Source organism: Monodelphis domestica, chromosome 3 (assembly GCF_027887165.1).
Source record: "Monodelphis domestica isolate mMonDom1 chromosome 3, mMonDom1.pri, whole genome shotgun sequence".
NCBI lineage: Eukaryota > Metazoa > Chordata > Mammalia > Didelphimorphia > Didelphidae > Monodelphis > Monodelphis domestica.
The window spans coordinates 183,742,721-183,760,160 of NC_077229.1; the positions used below are offsets into that span (position 1 = coordinate 183,742,721).

The 17,440-nt window shown below is 34.4% G+C and overlaps 1 pseudogene; it reads left to right on the plus strand.

Moving 5' to 3' along the window:
* LOC100029433 (mitochondrial import receptor subunit TOM20 homolog) overlaps nucleotides 1–16,730 on the plus strand; it is a 69,482-nt pseudogene extending 52,752 nt beyond the window's left edge.
* Nucleotides 16,731–17,440: the final 710 nt, after the last annotated feature.

The window sequence follows — 17,440 nt, forward strand, 5'->3', positions numbered from 1 at the left end:
AACCTCAAGAAATAAAAAGTTGATAGTCCTTCTTATTTTATCCTAATGAGGCCTCAGTTGGAGTACCATGTTCATTTCTGGGTGACCCAGTTTAGAAATGATATTGATAAACTGAGGAGTTGCCAGGAGAAGGTAAACAATATTGTGAAGGTTCTGAGCTAATATCTTAGGATGAATTCTTGGAACTGACTCTACTTAAGCATAGAAGCCTGAGGGGGAATAGGAAATCTATTCCTAATTGCCCTGTAGAAAAGGTATGAGATTTCATCTGGGCCCCATAAGGCAAAACAAGAGTCAATTAGTGGGAAAAGAAAATCTAGGCTTAAGTTCAGGAAAACCTCCATAACAATTAGAACTATTCCTAAGTGAAATGGGCTGCTTCTAGAGGTAATCTCATTGGTTGAGGCAGAATTACCAAATGCTGCAGTGGGCTTCTTCTTCAGGCATGGGTTGGAGGTGCAACTATGACACCTAAGGTCCCTTCCCAGTCAAAAATTCAGTAATTCTGTGAATCTAACCAGAAAATCTGGTATGCACTAGAATTAATGACAGGGTCATATAGTGATACATTACCTAGGTTCTGAAAAAATTGACAATTGCAGCACCACATAATTGAAAACTTGCAATAAACAGTACATCATGGTAACATTGGGACATAGGAGAAATGTTTGTTTTTAAACTATATTATGTATTATTTTTAACATGTATATTTTCTGATGCTCTTCCTCAAAAAGGTTCTATTAGGCATAATAATCATCACATATTTTTTTCAAAATATCTAATCTCTAATTTATTGAGATTGTTGCCTCTCTAGGACATATGTTCAATTCAATCTAATAAGCATTTATTAAGCACTAACTCCAGCTAGAAAAATGTGATAAGCACTGCAAGTGAAAAGAAGAAAATCAAGCTATCTATGCCCTCATGGAGGGTATATATTGGAAATAAGAGAGTAAGCATATATACAAATTAGGTATAGCGCAAAAGATGTAGGAAATACCAGCAATTAAGGATTTCAAAAGTGGTTTTATGGGTGACAACACTTGAGCTGGACCCTGATTGGCAATGGGGATTCTGAAAAGTAGAGATGTGAAGGGAAGGCATTCCAGGACCAGAAGAACCTTAAGAGAATATAAGGATGTCAGAGATGGTCTATTGAATTCAAGGAACAGACCATAGAATTTGAGAAATAAGAAAATTACAATATGAAATAAGGTCTAAAGATATGTGGAACATTATAGTACAAGGTCTAAAGTACCAGGCTAAAGATTTAGTATTGTATTTTAGCCTGTAGCCAATGATAATGCAATGAAGGTTTTGGAGCATTGGGGTGATATGTCTATGTTTTAAGCAGAATGATTTGGCATTTATGTGGAGGGTGGATCAAAGAGAAAGAAAGCAGGCAAGGCAAGTGGTACAATGGATAAAGCACTGGGAATGGAGTTATGAAAAAGCAGAATTCAAATTTGATTTTAAACATATACTAGCCATATGACCATAAGTCACTTAACTGTCTACTTGTTTTATCATCTGTTAAATAGAAATAATAATTAAAGTGCCTATTTTCCAAGGTTGTTGTGGGGATAAAATGAGATCTTTGTTAAGCATTAACCTTAAAGCACTTTATAAAGGGTAGCTTTTAGAATAAGTATGTAGCTGTCACAGTAGTCCAAGTGAGAGATGACAAAGTGATAGATGAATGGAAAAAGGGGATACTTATGAGAGATGTTAGCAAGGTAGAATCAGCAGCTGATTATATTCGTGAAATGGGATGAGAAAGAGCAAAGAATCAAAGTCAGGGTCAAAGTCACCACTGTTATGAGCCTGGGTGACTAGGATGATAGTTGTTAGCTCAATAAAAATGTGAAAATATGGGAAATGGACATGATTAAAAATATCAATGAAATATCCTGGAGAAGATTCAAATAATATGGAATGAGGTACAAAACACAGAAAACCTTAAAACACTATCTTCAGGTCAGCTATTGCTCTTCAGATATTTTTCCATTGGGGGTAGATTCTCAATATCTAGCCACATTGTCCTCTATTATTATCAAAGATACATTCATATATGACGAATGACCAGTGATATTGGTGTAACTCAGAGCCATGAAACCTAATAAAGATAACTGGCCTCTAATGGAGATGTAGCCTATAACCCTGACAGCACTATCATCACGTTATAATAAAATGAGCTCACTTGTCTCCTATCTTTTAAAGTTCTAAATATCTAGAACAATGAAAAGAGTATTAGATATAACCAGAGACCTGAGGTTCATCTCTTTGTCACTCACTGGCATTTTTGGCCAACTTCTCTGGGCTTCAATTTCCTTACCTGAAAAATGGGAAGATTAAACTATATAATCTCTAAGTTTCCTCCCAGCTCTAAATCCATGATCCTGTTAAATACAGATATGTATGCATATATATGTATATATGTATGCATGTGTATACACATATATTTGAACATGGGGTGACATCATCATGTCTGCATTTTAAGCAGAATGGTTTGACAATTACATGGAAGATGGATGAAAGAGGAGAGAAAAAGGCACTAGGTGTATAGTGGATAGAGCTCTGGACATGGATTCATAAAATATGTACATATTCATAGCATATGTATGTGTATAACATGGATTTATATGTATGTGTAAATGTATACATATATGTCATTCCTATGAATTGGTACAGCCTGTTCTTAAATACATAGATATAGACTAAAAAAATATCCTATTCTATTACCCATGAAGTAGTATAGACTTTCTTTTTAATAGAGCCTTATTCTAAGCTTTTCAAAGTTAACTTTCCTCAAAGTCATTCTCTTTCTCTTGCAACAGGATCTTTCTCATTCTCTTCATTAATAGCTATACAGACTATAAGTATCCCTATGATTTGTATTATTTAAACATTAGCTAAGTGGAAGGTTATTTAAAGACATTTTCACAAAAGAAATAAAATTGATAAATATATTCCAGGTTTTCTAATAACCTTGAAAAGGCCAAATGATTAGATGATCAATTTTTCCTTTGGATAATTCCTAAAAAAATACAAAAAGAGGGTAATAATTTTGGAAAAACATGCATATATGAAAACAATCATGTATTGGAAAATTGAGATGTCTGTTCTCTTCTCCATTTTGAATTTTTTTAACGTTGATGGCTTATCTAAACCAACCAAGCTGAATTTGTTGTCATTGTACACTATATCTTCCCACTTTTATTTTTTCTCTTAATTTGATATTAATTTTGTCTTTACGTTAACAACTCTAAAGGTTGTGTTCAGACAACTCACTCAGAAAATATTCCCACATTCATGACTAATCATTTCTTGTCTATTAAAACATAGTAAATCTCTTCCAGCATCCTCCAGGTCTCCTTATGAAGAAAATATTCATGATTTGTTAGTATGTGGCTTCCATGTGCCATAGAGCCATTTGGCCTCATTCATTTATTAATCTTTAATCCTAAAATTCTTAATTTCAATGACTAATCTGGTTCAGTAGAGGCAAAGTTATAAAAGGCAGTTTAGAGTTCATCCAGTCCTTATTTGTCTAATTTTTTCTGTTATTATTTAATGTTTTCAGTCACATCCAAATCTTTGTGACTCCATTTGGGTTTTCTTGCCAAAGATACTGGAATGATTTACCATTTCCTACTCCAGATCATTTACAGGGAAATTGAGGCAAGTAGGAGTAAATGACTTTCCCAGAGTCACACAACTAATGGTAGATTTGAATCCAGTTCTTCCTGACTCTAGGCCTACTACACTCTAACCACTACACCACCTTGCTCTCCTTATCTTATTTTTCAAATAAACAAACTGAAGTCTGGAGGTAATACATTCTTAATCATTTCCTGCTCTAAAGTTAATGGCATATCCAGGACTTGATTCCAAACACTGCATTTTTTCTAGTACATTAAGATCACTCCCTAGAAGTTATTAAAAAATAAGTGAAGATGGTATTATTCATGTGTACATGTGTATGCATGGTTGTGATCATAATGATCTCCTTCTGTTTGGGGCTATGATCCCTAAATTGAGATGATTTAATTGGTTATTCACAGGGTCATTTTATATGAACAGACCTATCTCAGGCATGGAAGGTGATCATTAACAAATAAAACCATATATGATATTTTAAGAAACTTAAAAACTTCTTTTTTGTAATGGTTACCACTGCTCAAGATTGTTATTGTCTCCCAAACCTCTCCCACTAAATTCAGTTTGTATAAAATAACTGTTCTTAGTCTTCCTCTAATAAATAACATGAAAGGAATTTAATTCTATTATACTGTGGAAGTTACATAGAGTTATATTTAGGGACAAGAAGGAAAATGGAATTTATGGTTCATAATTTAGTTCAATTTGATGACTTAGATCAGCTCCAGACCAATTTGAACCTCTCAGCACAAACATGGAGAAGAGAGAATCTATACTGTAGAATGAATAGGACTGGACATAGATGAGTAAGATAGGTCCAGAAGACCTAAATGCTCAGATTGAGTTTAAGAGCCATAGATCTCAGGCATGAGCTAAATGTAAGAGTTAAGATAATCTGAGATGCCCAAGGAAAGCTCACCCATCTGTAGTACCCTGCAGATTTCACAACAGAAACCAAACAGACGTCATCAGGAAGATCCCCTAGCAACTCACTAGTCACCACAAATATATATATACACATATGTATATATATATGTATATATATATATATATATAGACACATCCACAAACATCTTTAGGCATGTAAATACATACATCATAAATAAATAATCCTTTGATCATTATCTATTCACTTTAAGAGTTGGAAGGAACCTCAGCAGTATCTAATCCAGCCCATACCAGAAAAAGAATACCCACTCTAATATATGCATCCAAACTCATCCAGAATCAGCCTAAAGATTGCCAACAAGGAGAGGTAAGCCACTCCCTTTCAAGGCATCCAGATACATGTTCAGACAGCTCTAATTATTATTATTATTTTGGTCCTCACATCAACCTTCTTTTCAGTTTCCACCTGTGCATTGTTCCTGGTTCTACCTCTGTAGTCAGACCTAATAAATCTCATCTCTCTGCTGCACAACAGACTTTCAAGTACTTAAAGAAAGCTTTCAAGTTTCTTTTTAATCTTTTTATTCTTCAAACTGAACATCACTATTTCCTTCACCTTAACCTCACATAAGATGGATTCAAAACCTTTCACATACATGAAACCTTGCTTTGGATACTCTTCAATTTATCACTGTCCTTTCTAACCTATGGTACACAGAACTGAATTCCAAATGTGGTGTGACCAGAGCAAGACTCACACCTCCTCATTCCTAAGTTATGCCTTTGCTAACATAGCTTAACACTGAATTATCTTGTTTAGCTCCCATAACACACTTTTTGTCTAATGTCAAGTCCTCAAAAGAGCTGCTAGGTGGCATGGTAGATAGAGTACCAGATCTGAAGTCAGGAAAACTCATCTTTCTGAGTTCAAATCCAGCCTCAGACATTACTAACTGTGTGACCCTTGGCAAGTCACTTAACTCAGTTAGTGTAAGTTCCTCATTTGTAAAATGAGGTAGAAAAGAAAATAGCAAACCACTCCAGTATCTTTGCCAAAAAAATCCCAAATAGAGTCACAAAGAATCGGACATGACTAAAATAAATGAACAACAAAAGACAATATGGAGTAATGGATACAGTTAGTCAGGAAGACTTGAAGTTCAAGTCTCCCCTCACATACTCATTATGTAGCTCTGGGTAAGCTAAGCTACCATATCTTTCAGTAGACTTATGAAACAGTCCAAAGCTAATGCAGAAAAAAAAATTGTCTTCATTAGAGTTCCTAAGCTAATGAAATCAGATCATCTGTAATTAAAATATTCCTCTAAAACTTCCAGAACTTTTTCAAATATATTGGTGTATAATCATGCCTTTCTCATTGATCTATTAAATTCATGTATAAGCATAGGACACCTAAAAATTAATATTAGGAACCTTTACTTATTAGCAAGCACCCTTTATTCTCTGGGTGGTATTTTCTCAATGAATACCTTTACTGGCAATGACTAGGATAAATTTTCTATTTGTCCCTATTATATTTCATTTTATTGAAATCAATCCAATAGTCTAGCCTCTTAAGTTCTTTTTGGATCCTGATTTAATTATCTACCATGTCATCTATCCCTCCCAACTATGTCCTGTACAAATTATAGATAAATAGATAGAAAGATAGATATGTGTAATCTATTCTGAATAATAAATTCAAAATCATGTAAAGCATTGAATCTCTATGATCAAAATTCCCAGGATTCTCTCATCACCCACCACCTTTAAGTTATAATTATTGTTTCTATTTAATGTATGTCATTAACATAACTTTCTGTATTAAGGTTATAAAATACTAGAGTTAGAAAGGTACTTAGAAATAAAACCCACTCCCCCACCATTCCTTATTTCCACATGAAGAAACAGTGACCTAGAAAGGAGAAATTACTTTCCTGCCCAAAGGATTTAGTGGCAGAATAGAACCCAGAATGGAAGTCCCTGACTCCTATCCAGGTCTCTTTCCATTGTAAGACAATGCTGCATTATCTGGCATAAGTTTTAAGATCCTAGAGAACAAAGATTGTATCTGTTAAATATGCTTTGTACAATATCCAATAATGCAAATAGGCAATTCCATAGAAATTGTGATAATGACCATGAGGTCCTTGTCATTGAATTATGACTAGTCATTTTGTAAAATGCCTTATATTTCCATATTTCCACACCCTGATTTGAGCCAAGTAGAACCATGATCATTTTTTTAATTTACTCAGTAATTATTTGGTAGAGTATGATTAGAGGTAAAGGGAAAGAAGGTAGGATGAGCTTAGTTACTGGGGTCTTTTGGATGATAGATTTAGACATAATCCTAGGAGTATTTTTATCTCTTTTTGATTGCATAGTTCAAAAAGTTTCAAACACCTTGTTTTGGTGATAAGAACCATCAATTATCTTTGATTTAATGACAGTGTACAGTTGCAGTAACACTACAATAACATTCCTTGTGCTAGGAATCAGCTATGTTTACATCAGTTATTAAAAGTCAAGATTATATCTCTAGAGTAAACTGGATAAGATTGTCTACCAGCTGTATTAGCTGGCACTGAAATAAATTTCACAAGAGAATTTTTCCCCTAATTCTTCAGAGTGACATTAAAAAGTGAATAAAACAAGGAGGAGTTGGGTTAAGGTTGTTTTTTTTTAAATATGTCATTATGTCTCAACTATCTGGAATGAATGGGACTACAGATTATAAATGACAAGCCAAAAAGTTGCTATAATGAATGGAAAACTTAATTTTTCTGAGAAATCTACCCCTCCTAAAGCAACAGGAGATATTTTTTAAATTAAAAAAAATGAAAAGGAGGAAGAAGAGATGAAGAAAATGAATTAGAGTTCTAGTTGAAGATGGAAATTCAGTAGAAACTCTAATTCAAATGCACAAAAATGTAGTGTGTGGAAATAGTTTTATATTTCAAAAAAGTTTTAATGTGTTTTGATCATGGATGACTATGCCAAAGAATTAATGGATTATATCAACACAAAGAAATTGAAATATTAATTCAAAAACAAACAAGAATTCTTCCTTTCAATAAACAATCAACATTTTAAAAATCTTAAAATTTGAAGGGACAGTATCACCTTGTCCAATTCACACCTAAATAAGAATGCCTGTAATAATATATCTGGCAAGTGGTTATCCAACCTCTGCTTGAAGACTCTCTCAAGGCAACCCATTCTATTTTTGAATAGCTTTAATTATCTGGAATTCTCACCTTATAAATAGCCTAAATCTGCCTTTCTGTAATTTCTATCCAATTTCTGCCCACCAAGCATAAAAAGGTAAAATCATTTTCACAAAAACTTTAAAAGAATGATCACATACATCCCCCAGAATCTTCCCTTCAAAAGAAACGTCTTCTGATTCTTCATGGTAACATGGATTGGAGCCCCATTACCATTTTGATTAAATTTGTCTTGATGCTGTCCAGCTTATCAATGTTTTTCCTAAAAATTGATACCCAGAATTTAACACAATATTCAAAATGTATCCCAACCAACACAGAACTTAGTGGTGCTATCATCTCCTTAATCTATATAAAATGCCTCTAAGATTTTATTACTTGTATTAGCTGACAAATCCTTGAAACAAATCAATGGGCTATTTTGAAATTCTTTTAAATTTGTAAAAATATTCAATAATGTAATCAGTGTTTGCCCATTTGGGTATTGGAATCTAATATGAATGCCAAGTCATAGAAAGGGTATTTATAAACTGGAAAATGTCCACAGGAAAGCTTCCAAATTGATAAATAGTCTTAAAATAATGTCATGTAATGGTGAGTTGTAGGACCTAGGGTTGTTAGAAGAGAAGCTTAATTGAGGTGTCTTCATGTGATTGAAAGACTGTCATGCAGAAGAAAGATTCATTTTTTTTTTTTGCTTGACTTCAATGAACAGAATTAGGGTCAATGAAGAGAAGTTTCAAAACAAAGCAAATTTAGGCTCAGTACAAGGAAAATCTCTCTAGAAACTACAGTGAAATGGCCAACTAAGAAGCACAAAGCAAAGGTTCAGGAAACAGGAAGATATGGACTTACCTCACAGTTCAGACACTTAGTCGCAAGTCACCTAACCACTCTATCTCAGTTTCCTCATCTGTAAGAGGGAAAATAATACTCTCAGAGGCTTGTTGTAAGGATTAAATTACATAATGCATGTAAAATGTAAAGTACTATGTAAAAAACTAGTTATTATTAATGATAGATTATCCTCACTGAAAGTCTTCAGGAAAAGGCTCCATGACCACTTTGGGATCATGTTGTAGAGATGATTTTTCATTAGATACAAGTTGGATCAAATGATGTCTGAGGATCCTCTCAATTCCAAGATTCTTTAATTAGTGATACTTATTAGATATCTTATTAGATGCTTATTATATATATACTTATTAGATAATAATTATTATTAGATTTTTATTATTTTATTTTTTATATTTATATTTTATATTTATTATAATATTTTATTATTATATTATTATTATATAATTAATATTATTAGATGACAATATACTTATTATATGTAACCAGGGCCAAGTCACTTACTTCTCTGAACCCATTACCTAACCTGTAAAATGGAAATAATAATTAAATTGTGACTTCACAGAGTTGTGAAGAGAGTGTAACCTGAATTCACACAACCTTCTGATCTCCCCCTTCATAGGGAGCCTGAAGCAGCAGCACGATGGACTCTAAGTCTTAGCATCTTAGGAAGCCAGCTTTATCTGGTCAGCTTAGCAATCATGGCTCACTCTGATTTTTGGCCATAACAGCTACAGGTACACGGTGTTCTTATCTAAAGCCAGAAGATTAAAAAGATTAAGTTAGTCCAAATAGGGTTTGATGAATTTAAAAGAAAATGTGCACATTCTGATAAGTCTGCTCACTGAGTAACATCATTTGGTGAAAGGTTAGGTAAGAAAAAGTGGAGTGATATGAATTGTTGAACAAGTGACTCTTCCTATTTCCCTAAGTCATAATGGTCCTTATTTTGTCTTAAAAAACTATTCCTTCCATCCTTTCAGGACTAGGGTTCTGAGAGTTAGTTTTAACTCGGGGCCAGAGGACCACATCTGTGTCGCATCATTTTCAGGGACCAAAGTACAAGATCCCTGCTGGACTAGTACTGTAGAGAACAGGTTGATCAATTGTTGACCTTATGGTTCACAGCTGTAGGAAACTGTCCTGGGGAGAAACAAGCTTTATAAACCATATACCAGGGAGTCTGGACAAGGCAGGGAAAGCAGGAGGACAAAGCAGCTAATCCAAAGGGCAGGTAGAAACATGGTCACAATATTGATCCACAAGTTTAGATGCTAGGAATGAGCAAGAAAATAAAGTAAAGTAAGTAAATGAATCTAAGCAGGATTGTGATACCCAAGTACCAGAAACCAACAGGGAGGGAAAGCAGTATAGTCAGAGTTAACCTCTGTGTGTGTGTGATTTTTAATTTATGTTTTTCCATAAATTGTTCACTGAGGATTTACCCCCAAACAACAGAATATCTTCCCTAAATCAATCAGTATTCAAAAGTATTCATCAAGCTTTTTCTATGGATAAGGCAAACTATATTAATCTCAGGAGATATAAGGAAAGTTAAAAATATGTTGTTCCTGATCTCAAGGAACTCACATTCTAATGGGGGAGATAAAATGCAAAGTGCTATGTGCAAACAAAATATACACAGGGAAAATTAAAGACGATCTCAGAGGGAAGCCATTATAGCAACTAACATTTAGAGGAACTGGGAAAGATTCTTGTAAAAGGGACTTTAGCTAAGACTTGAAGGAAACCAGAGAAGCCAAGATACAGAAATGAGGAAGGAGAGTTTTTCAATTATGGGAAACAATCAATGAAAACCTAAAAGCAAGGAGGTTAATGAAATAGTTAGGGACTGGTTTCTGAAGGGTTTTAAAAGCCAAAAAGAAAGCTTCACATTTGGTCCTGGAGGCAATAAGGAGCCATCGGAGCTTATTGAATAGGGGAATGACTTGGTCAAATTATTGTCTTAAACAAATCACTTTGATAACTGAGTAGATGGTGGACCAGAGTGGAGAAAAGTTTGACTAAAGGAGATCAACTAGCGGGTTAATGAAACATTTTAGTCATAAGGTGATTGGGGTTTGCACCAAGGTGATAGCAGTAGGAAAAGAGAAGGAAGAGTATATGGGAAATATTACAAACATAGACTTGACAAGACTTAGCACCAGGAGAAGAAAATGATATACAGATTGTGAGCCTGGGTGACTAGAATAATTATGGTTCTATAGACAGTAATAGAAAAGTTAAGAAGAGAGAGGAGGTTTGGAAGGGAAAAGATAGTAAGTTTAGTTTGAGATATATTGAGTGGAAGATGTCTATGGGACATCTAAGCCTTTTAGATTTAAAGTTGGACTGAACCTGAAAGGCTGTCTAGTCCAAACCCGTCACGTAATAGATGAGGAAGTGAAGATAAAAAAGATTGCCTAAGATCACAGTCCTGGGAAGCAGCTGGTGCAGAATTGAAACCTAAGTCTTCTATCCAGCACTCATTCACAGTACCATGTTGTCTCCAGTGTCATAGCTACAAGTTCAATACTCATTCAATCTCATGATTTACTCTAACCAACCACTTTTCCATCACATATTTCTCTTATGATGTCCCTTCCACCACTTCTTCACAGACATCATCATTGATGGCCATGCATCTCTCCGTTGTACTTTAGGTTGACAACATCTGAAATGCTTTAGACTTAGCAGGGATCTACAAATCACAGCTATACATTATCATTTGTGTGTCATTGGCAAGGAGCTTCCTGAAAACATTGAAAATACTGTTCAGTCTCCCAAATATCATCTGTCCCTTTATTTCCCACTTAGTTTTGGGCTTATCTCATTCCTCTTCTTCAGTGGTATTTAAGATGCTATGGGCACATGCCTCAATGGACTATGCCCTAAACTACAAACTGTGTTCTATACTATTTGTCAGCTATATCTAAGACCTTATAGTCAAAAAAGTTCATCACTCCCATGGGCTATTGCTCAAATATTGTTTTAAAATATAGAATTTTTATAATGCCTCTCATCCATAATTCTAGGGGAAAACCAATTGATTTTGCTTTCATCATTAGTACTTTGTTATTATGCACCCCAATGATTGGCAGTTTCTTGCCATTCAAAGGAATTTTTAAAAAATTATAATTTTCAACCTACTGTCTATTCTTTGTTGCATATTCTTTAAGAAGAAGTTTGAATTTTAATAAGTCAAAAATTTTGAAAAGGATGAAATTCTAAATTACTTTATCATAAGCTCATTGATGTAGAACTGGAATGTCATCTAACTCAACTGCATTATTTTACAATCAGGAAAACTGAAGATAAGAAAGATCAAGTGGCTCTACCAAGGTCACATAGGTTATCAAACACATAGAGATTTGAATCCAGGTCCTTTAATTCAAATCTCAGTGCTCTTCCAACTGTACCATGCTGCTTCTCCTGTGGTATATTTTCATCACTTACTAAATCATTTTAAATTTTGGAGAGGCAGTATGATGTAATAGAATATATAATCAGAAAGTCTCTGAGCTTGAAGTCCAACCATCACTTACTATTTATACAATGTTGTGTGAGTCACACAGTCATTCTAATTCTTGATTTTTACATCTGTAGTATGGAGATAAAAATACTAGCACCCATCACAGAAGGTTACTCTCAAGGCCAATAGAAATCATACTTATGAAATTCTTTTACAAATCATGATATAAATGAGAAGTCTCTCTTTGTAGTCTAATTATTTCCCCAAGTTCATTGTGGTTTTTGTAGTAATCATTATGTGCATCATGGCCTGTGTGCCCATTAATGCTCTACTCTATTCCTTGCAAAAGCCACAAATTCAATAGCAATGCATTTAATTAAGACAGAAAACAAAGTCACAAAAAAGAAATGATAAAAGTAATCAACTCTTATTAGGAATTATTTAATTTAATAAATCATTCATCCACAATAAAATTTATTTGCAATTAATTGTTTAATCATAGTTCGATTAGCTATCTAATTATATAATGACAAAATCCAGCAATTCCAAAAACAAGCAAATATAATCTATTTCACCTTTCATAGTAGTATATTGGAGGGAGGAAAATATTTTCTAGAGAAATTTCATATGTGATGAGCCACAGGTAACTCAGGAATTCTCTAAGACTTCTTCATGAGGCTCTCCATTGACTGTCCATTAAAAACATACAAAGCCACTACATTAAAGAAATCAATTATTATTTTATTTTATTTATGTTATTATTTCAGAATCTTATTTAACCCAATCTTCTCATTTTATGGATGGGGAAACTAAAGTTTCAAGAAAGTAAGTGATATTCCCATGGAAAATTGATGGAGATGAAGGTTAAACTTGGCCTTCTCCTGACCCCAAGTACAGCACCCTTTACACCACACCACGTTGTCAAAAGTTGGCAGCACTGCTTTCAAATATACCATTTTTTTCTGTTGAATTTTCTTTTTGCCTTGGAATGAAACTTGCTAGTATAGGGAACTCCCAGTGAGGAAACTCCCTCTACCAATGCAGATCAGAATGCTCTTTGTAAATGTTAGAGTCTTTTAGAACTCTAATTTAGGACAATTGTCTGGGAACACTGAGAGGTTGTTACTTTACTTGGATGAAATAGCCAGAAGAAGGTCAGAAGCAGAACTTTCACCTAGATCTCCCTGACTCTGAAGCCTTCTCCCAGTGCCACCACTCAGCAAATGACACACAAAATCTTAGAGCTAAATATACTAACATCAGCACTATATAAATGTTGTGCCTCCAGCTGCAAAAATCAACCATCTAATCAGAATGATATAAATAGGGGCTGGATTTATGATTTTTTTAGTAAAGGGAACTCCCACATGAGGAAATCTCCTCTGATAATGCAGGTTGGCAACTTCCCTACTTCTTATAATCTTAAAGAATTCCAACTGCACTGAAAGGTTAAGGTATTTGTCCACTGCCATATAGCTGGCAGGTGTCAAACATAGGTCTATCTTAAAGAAATATTTTGTTAGTAAAGAACCCCATACATTTTACCAATGAGGAAACTAAACTTTCTCAAGGTCAAACATGTAGTGAGTGACAGAGCAAGGACTTTCTGATTGGCTACTGGCATGAGTCAGAGATTTGGAACAGATCAAGAACCATTTCAAGCCTTTCCAAGCCCAAAAGACTATCTTTAGCTAACAATTAGCACTCCATCAGCATCTTCAAGCAAGAGAGAGAGTATAGATAACACAGTAGTAACTAGGCTCAGCTCAAATTTCTCATTGAAGCCAGGATCGCATTGACTTTGGCTAGGGTTTGTAATGGGAATACATGAGGATCTGATAGCCATGGAGATGAGTTTACTATAACTAAATAGCATGAACAAAGCTTTGGCAGTCTATTTTGGGTATAATTATCAGGGCATAGGCAAGAGACCTTAATTATACTTCTGTATTCCTGCAGATATGCATTTTAGATTCCTCCTTAGGCATATTTTCAAAAATTAGCATTTTATCTGGCAGCACAATTTGGTTTTGCTGATTTATATTTACCCATACTCACTGCCAGCCATGAAAATTGTATTTCACAAAAGTGAATAGATCTACTTGCTGTGTTTTAAATAATCTTAAAATGTAACTTTCCTTAAAGATTTCAAGCTATCTCTTCTCCCCCCTCCTTGCTTCCATGGCTCCTTCTGTGACCATGATACCCATTGACTTTGAACCCAGTCCTATGACCTGGTGGGGTAAAAGAGAGTGGGAATCTGCAGGTATATTTTTAGCACACTTTCCTTCAAAGTGCTAACCAAATAGCATTTCAGCAATAAGTGCAGCATCCCAGGGAGGTAGATATTATCACCACTGCCACTTTGCAGAGGAAGAAACTAAACACAGCATGACTAGGTGATATCCAAGGTCAATTCGGACATCTAGAGCTAAAATTGTGTTCTCTAACTACCAGGAGACCACTGTGTGTCTCAGATGTATTCATGTACACTATACTAGACTCTATTTGTTGATTTGCTACATTTTCTATAACCAGCATTAATATACTTCACAGTGTTCCTTTCTACACTGTTTGTTTTCCTCTTTACTGTGAAGAATCTTAGAGTGAGAAGCAGAGCAGGAGTTGGGGAAAGGAAGTTTTGTGTTTTTTCTCTAATAAAATCTGTATGACCTATTCCAAATAAAGGAACAATTCTTTCTGAAGGCTATTGGCTGCTTTGATTTGCCTGATTAAGTCCAAGGAATGCACCAAAATACAATATTCCCTCTTCTTCTTAAGTGAAAGTCATTGCTTTTGGCTTCTTATTCCTCTAAAGCCTAATGTTTCTGCTATAAAATAAACAGGTTCACTTTGTTGACTCTGCACCTTAAAGTCATGAATGTCCAAAAAATGAAGGATGATTAGATCTGAAAGACCAAAACAAGTCTACCTAGTTAATTGATCATTAAAATTTATTTTAATAAAATTGTTAAAATAAGTCTGCCAGGGATTTGAATCAACTTGCAACAAAAATGGCTCACCAGGTTACAAACATACAATCTAGTTATTCTGAAGTTCTCCTCATTCTCCCTGATTAATATTCATGGGGTTTCAAAGTAAACTTAGAATTGGAATGGTGAGTTATGAGAATTCCTGATGATAAAACCAGGTATATGAAAAGCTTCTTTGTGGTGGGGTAGAGGGGGGAGGTATGTGTATATCAGTGGACGTTTCTGGCTATCTGGTACAGTCTCTCAACTGGTCAGGATAATATTTTTAAATGCACAAAATCATAGGACTATAAAGAAAATCAATTATGGTGAAGTACAGTTATCAAAATATGGCATGTGTATTTTTTTTAAATAAGTTCATATACCCCAGGTTAAGAACTGCTAAGTAAATTTTCAAACCATCAAGGAAAATATTTGATATTTATGTACAACTTTACTCAAAATGTTTTAGACATCAGTCAATTAATTTTCAAATTTTTCTAAAATATAGGCAAATAAGATATGATGAACCTTGAAGTTGAGAAAACTGAGGAAAGATAAAGAAAGTCCTAGTCTCATGGCTAAGAAGACTAATTTCTATCTTCTCATCCAAACGAAGTGTCAACTCTGCCTTCAAAGAGAAGTAAATCTCAAGCTCATTTATTAACATAAGACTTGTTCCTTTGGATCTCTAGGACTTTATATGGTGCCTTCTACACACTAGAGACTTAATGTTAGTTCGATGACTCTCAGAGATCTGGAAAGTTCACAGAATTTAGAGTTAGAAGGGACCTTAAAAGACACCTAATCAAACTCCCTCACTGTTTACGGGTGAAGAAACTGATGAAGAATGAAATGAGCAGAACCAGACGAGCAATTTACCATCGCAATGACACTGTAAAGTCAAACAACTTTGAAAATTGTTAAAAATATAGCGAATGCTAGAACCATCTAGATCACAGATGAAATATGCTTTCCACTTTCTGACGGAGAGTTGATGGATTTAGCATGCCAAGTGCAAATTTTCAAATACATTCAATGAGAGAATTTATTTTGCTGAAATATGCATATCTTACCAAAAAAATATATTTTTCTTTTCTTCCCAATGGAATGTGGAGGGATGATTTCTATTAATTTTTAAATTAATTTATATTCATTTTTAAACAATTAAAAAAACTGAAGGGGACGGCACTGCTGCTGCCACTTCCAGTGCAAGCAGTGCCATGCTCTCTTCATTGGCTACTGTATGTACTTTGATCGCAAGAGATGGAGCGACCCTAACTTCAAAAAACAGGCTCTGAGAACAAAGAAACAGAAGCTTGCTAAAGAGAGAGCTGGCTTTCCAAGTTACCTGACCTTAAAGACACACAAGCTGTTCAGAAGTTCTTCCTTGAAGAAATACAGCTTGGTGAGGAATTACTAGCTCAAGGTGAACATGAAAAGGGTGTTGACCACTTGACAAATGCCATTGCTGTCTGTGGACAGCCACAGCAATTGTTGCAAGTTTTACAGCAAACTCTTCCACCACCAGTGTTCCAGATGCTTCTGACTAAGCTGCCTACAATCAGCCAGAGAATTGTGAGTGTACAGAGCTTGGCCGAAGATGATGTGGAATGAGAAACATGTCAACATAATAAAATCTTAATTAAAATTAATTAAAAAATTTAAATAATTCGTAGCCCAGAAGATGAGCAGCAATGGAGAAAAAAAGGGCAAACACACTAGTTATGGACTATGCATTACACTGAAATCTATTGAAGTTAATCTAACTTTGTATAGGTAGGTTTGCTTGGATTTTATTTATTTATTTATCTTAGTAAGAAGTGTATTTTGATAAAAACAAAAGAACAAATTTCATTTTATAAATACACTATGAATTATCTAAATAGCACTAATTTCATTTATTACTAAAATATGCAGTTGTAATATACATATGACATGACACTCCTACATGTTAAATACCCAGTGCACATTTTTTGACAAAGTTAAGGCAATAAAAAGTATTCTGCACTCTGTTACAGAGCTAAAGGATAGATTTGATTTATACTAGTAAATGTTGAAGTATATTAGAAAACTAATTTTTAATTCACCAAAGTTAACAGGCTGTGAAGTCACTGGATATAAAGTATTTCCCATTCATAAAAATAAGCATTTAGGAGATAGTTTATTTTTTGTGTATAGGGCAATAGCTATTAATCACCTCAAAAAAAACCTTTAGAAGTTTAATTAAAGCAAGCTTATGAGTCCTGGATATTTATTTTGCAATTCAGTTAGTGGAAAGAGCACTGAACTAGTAACAATCAGGAAATTTGTTTTCTAGTTCTGTTCTCCCATTAACATATACTGTGATTGATATAGGACAA